This window comes from Tupaia chinensis, unplaced genomic scaffold, assembly GCF_000334495.1.
Source record: "Tupaia chinensis unplaced genomic scaffold, TupChi_1.0 Scaffold144465_1, whole genome shotgun sequence".
Classification (NCBI taxonomy): Eukaryota; Metazoa; Chordata; class Mammalia; order Scandentia; family Tupaiidae; genus Tupaia; species Tupaia belangeri.
The window spans coordinates 16,486-21,526 of record NW_006204324.1 but is presented as its reverse complement, the minus strand read 5'-3'; the positions used below and the strand labels follow the sequence as shown (position 1 = coordinate 21,526).

The following is a 5,041-nucleotide window of genomic DNA, read 5'->3' as shown; positions in this document are numbered from 1 at the left end:
CCATAACATTCTGAAGGTTATGTTCAAAAATCCTTTACCATACTAGTCTTAGCCATTTGAACTATTGCCACCACCTTGCAGTTAGTCTCCCTACATCCATTTTTCTTTCTCCAGTTTTTGACCACTACATTCAGAGTGATCTTTTAAAATGCAAATAGAAATCAATTCTAGCTGCTTAAAACCTTTCAACAGCTTCCCATTGAACTTAAGATAGATAATTTTTAAAAGATCTAGAGGATCTTACATGATATGTCCCTGCCTGTGCATCCAGCCTTCTCACAAGTCCGTCTTCCTTACTCAATACTCTGTAGTCACACTGGCTTGGTGTTTTCAGTTTAAGAATACACACTTGTGGGGCTAGCAGGTGGCATGGTGGTTAAGGTGCTAGACTCCCACATGGCCAGACATGGTTAGAGAACTGGACTGGTGGCTTGAAATTCATGCCTTGCATATATGCATGCATGCCTAAAATCCAAGGAAAAAAATGGTGAGAATGGATTGTAGTGTTGCAATCCCTGTCAGAGGGTGATTTCCCACTCTCCCCATCAGCTTGAAATTCATGCCTTGCATATATGCATGCATGCCTAAAATCCAAGAAAAAAAAAATGGTGAGAACGGATTGCAGTGTGGCAATCCCTGTCAGAGGGTGATTTCCCACTCTCCCCATCATAGATGGTCTCTCTCTGTCTCTTTCAAGTGAGTGTATGTATCCTATAGCAAACACACACACACACAAAAAAAAAAAACACACACACACAAAGAAAAAGTAAAAATTAAAAAAATAATACACACATGAGCTCCAGAGACCTATCTATCTGAGTATACTGGGCATGTGTGTGTCCATGATCCATAGCTGGCTAAAGGCTGGGGATAGATCATGGTGTCAAAATCCTGTTGGGGTGTGTTTTCTCTCACTCTCTCTCTCTCTCACATGTGCATGCTCACTTACTTGTTCATGAAAGAAATAAATAAAGCTAAAAAAAAGAATCTATCACATGCCTTCCTTTTCCTGAACTTTCCCTTAGCTTGCCAATGCTCTTCTCCAAACACACTAACTTATCCTGAATAACTTATCTTTCAAATTTAGCTATAAGTTCACTTTAAAAGCCTTTTGACTCCACACTCTATAGGAATTCCCCATCTATAAGGTTCCATGGCATTCGATATTTTTCTTTCATGTCATTTATTTATTAATGTATTTATGGATTAATATCAGACTTCTACACCAAAATGAAATGGCAGGGATCATGTATCTCTTGTTGACTACATTGTAAAAATATCTTTGATGGATTTATTTTTTCAAAATAATTATTTATTTAATTTTATTTATTCATTCATTTATTTTAATTTGACCAGAAGAGACAGAGTGAGAGAGAAAGTGAGAAAGTAAGCCACCAGATCCGGGACTCCAACCATGGTCAACCATGTGGGAGAGGCCAGCATCTTGGCTACCATGCCACCTGCTGGTTCCCATGATTGATTTCTTTTTTTCTTTTTATAAAATTTTATTTCTATTTCTTTTATACATGCAATCATCTAACCAGAGAAGTTGATTTGTTTTTTTTAGGCAAAGTTTCACTGTGTCATGATCCTCTTGCCTCAGCCTCCCAAACAGCACTGGGACTAGAGACCCACTCCACCATGCCTAGCTCGTTTTTTTGTTGTTTTGTTTTTAAATCTCATGTTTATTTTTTCCTCTCTCTCCTTTCTTTTTACTTTATACTGTTAATTTACATTTAGTCACAGTATATCTTTACATTGTCCAACATGGTTTTTCCCAGCATGAGTGCAGTGCATATTAGTGAGGTCAAAGACATTACCATATGCATTATCATCAACAGATGACTTTTTTACTTTTTCTATTAAATCTTTTGTTTCTTTTTGTCTGATCTCCTCCCTCCATTCCCCATTTCCCACCCTCTCTGACCCACTCCCTGTTGTACTATCTGTAGTATCTACAGTTGCCGTCTTTGCTCTTAGAACTTCCAATCTTTCCATTTCTGCTACAGAGTGCAGACATTAGATAGGGTCTTGCCATGTTACCCACTATGTCACAATCCTCCTGCCTCAGCCTCCCAGGGTGCTGGGATTAGAGGTACACACTACCACATCCAGCCTTTAGGTTGGACTGGTAATGCTGGGATTAGAGGTACACACTACCACATCCAGACTGGTAATAGAACCCAGACTTCTCATGTGGTCTGTCTTCAGACTGCACTATCTTAGCAGGGTGCACCATCAAAGCTGGGCCTGGATGTTTTTATAGAGAAAAATGTGTAAAGATTTCAAGCTTTAGTCCACACAGAGTATGGAGTTTAGACAGATACATTAAGAGTGAGACAGAGAGACACACAGTGCATTTGATTAGACTGATAGGCTCATACATCTGAGGGTCCACTAGAAGTTAGCTAATCAGGACTAGGCATGGTTGGGGCAGCATACATGTTCTTTAGTGGCCTTGGCTTAGAGCTGACACGTTGTTACTTCTTAATTTTTCTAGTAGCTAATGTATATCAAACGTCCATGGGAACCAGCAGTTAGCATAATGGCTATGTCACTGCACTCCCACGTAGTTGACCGTGGTTTGCGTCCCGGACCCTGTGGCTTAAAACTCACGCTGGGCACGTGTGCATGCATGCCCAAGATCCCGAGAGGAGAATGGAGGAGAAGGGATTGCAGTGTGGCCATCCCCCCTGGGGGGTGATTTCTCACTTTCTGTCTCTATCTCTCCCTCTGTCTGGCGAGCGCACGTGCCCTGTAGTCAAAAACTTCTCAAAAAAAAAAAAAAAAAAGTCCAAATCTAAAGTCAAGGGCTAGAGAAATATCCCCTGCACCTTTAATGGACAAAACCAAAATCACATATAAAGAGGATATGTACAGGGAAAAGTAGTTTGAGATTAGAACCAACAATGTTCACAAGATTTGAGGGAATGGAAATCTCAAAATAGAATATATATGTACTACCAATTAAATTCAGAATTGTCTAGCTAGGATGCAGGGTTTCCATGGCATTTTAAAAGAATTTGTTTCCTACATTATCCTGTTTTATATTGATCTGCAAAAAATAATTTATGACATTCTGTGTTATCTTTTTTGTTTTATAATCATATATTGAGAAATTTATACTGAGGGTTCTCATTCTAGTGTTCAAATGGGATAACCATTTTTATCTATTTCATATAAATCTTAATAATTAAATCTGATCCTAGTATTACCACTTCTCAGCTTCATGTCATTATAATTTAGCACAAATCATACATATAAAGATCAACTATAAATATAATTACTCTTCTTGGGGGAAAAAACATTTTGCTCCAATGATAATGAGACCCAGTATCGTCAGCATGGGACTGAGATTTATAAGAAGAGAAAGAAGGTCAGCTTTGTGTCCCAGCGGTGAAGGTGTCAGATCCCACACAGCTGACCATTGCCTGAATCCTAGCTGTGGTGGCTTGAAAAACATGCCAAGCACATCTGTGTACTTGCCCCAAATCCCAACAGGATGGGGAAATGGATTTGGCATGACTATACCCCATTGAGAGGGTGCTTTCTCCCTCTCTCTGTCTCTGTTTTCCTCTGGTGAGAATATGTGCCCTCTAGCAATTAACAGACAAGAAAAACTGAGAGTCTTTGAAATTAATATTGTCATGTATCTTCCATTGCTCTTTGATTTTCAAATTTTAATGATTTATACATGTTATAATTTCCGAATACATATTACGTTGGCCAACTATACTATACCTGTGAAACTGGCTGTGTGAAAATAGGATTACTTTTTACTGTTTTGTTTCAAGAACCCTTTTCGGAATCTATTCTGTTTCCAGCACAATTACAAGTCCCATTGAAAACAAAGGCATCTTCGCAGCCTGCATTTAAATCACTTGCAGAAGGAGACTGCCTAGATCGAGAGAAAATATATTTAAGTGGACACTTTGTGGTATATTTAAAAGGCAAATCAAAAGAGAAGCTGAAGAAATCAAATGTATGGCAGACTTGAGAATTTGAACCTGTGGGAATGTCAATTAAAGTTCAGAAGAAAGTAAATGGCTATAATTAATACCTGTTAACTGCTTTTGGCCTTCAGGTTCCCTCTGCCCAATGATGCATAATAATTAGAAAACATTTCATTACCAGCTGGCATCAAAGGATTAATGTGTGTGAAAAAGCTTCAAAAACTGTAAAGTTATAAAACAGTGTATCTGACATTTCCATTATTATTATAAAATAACGCATCAAGTGGAGAGATCATCTGAAATTTTACCGGTTATATTTATTGATCAATAAACTGAATACCATGTACACATACCATAGCTAAAGGTATATGTGTTATCCCTCCCGTTAATTATAAAAACAAGTCAAATTTAAGATTTAACCGGGAATCGTCTTTCTAAATTTGCGATATTAGTGCCACTAATTTATTTTCAAATATAACTTCTCACAGATTTAATATGAAGAAACAATTTACCTTCCCCCCTACATTGGCTTAAGGGGGAAGGGAATCTTCAAAGCGTATCGCATAGCCATGATGTTTGTGTCCATTTACAGACTTAAAAACAAGGCAAATGTGCAGCTGGTGATGTGGTGAAGGTGGCTGGACCTCACATGGCCAGCTGCACAGTTTAAGATCCAGACTCTGCAGCTTAAAAAACACACAAGGCAGTGCTCGCTTCAGCAGCACATATACTAAAATTGGAACGATACAGAGAAGATTAGCATGGCCCCTGCACAAGGATGACACGCAAATTCGTGAAGCGTTCCATATTTTTGAAATCTGAATTAAAAAAAACACACACACACACAAAAGGCATGTGTGCATGTCCAAAATTGCAAGAGAAAATGTAGGAGACGGGATTGGGATGTGGCCATCCCCTGAGAGAGTGCTTTCTCACTTTCCCTTTCTCTCTCCTTCAAGCATATATGACCTATGGCAAATTAAGAAGAAATAAAAAAGGCAAAACAATTAATAATCAGAGAGATGAAAATACTCCCAACTATATGAAACCAATAGATGTTGGATGTTTAGATGTGGAATTTGAACAAA

The 5,041-nt window shown here is 38.3% G+C and overlaps 1 non-coding gene across 1 annotated transcript; it reads left to right on the top strand.

Annotated features, from left to right (window-relative positions):
* Positions 1-4,659: 4,659 nt before the first annotated feature.
* Positions 4,660-4,766, top strand: LOC114005792 (U6 spliceosomal RNA). The gene has a single exon (XR_003547610.1). It is a non-coding gene; the product is annotated as a U6 spliceosomal RNA (small nuclear RNA).
* Positions 4,767-5,041: the final 275 nt, after the last annotated feature.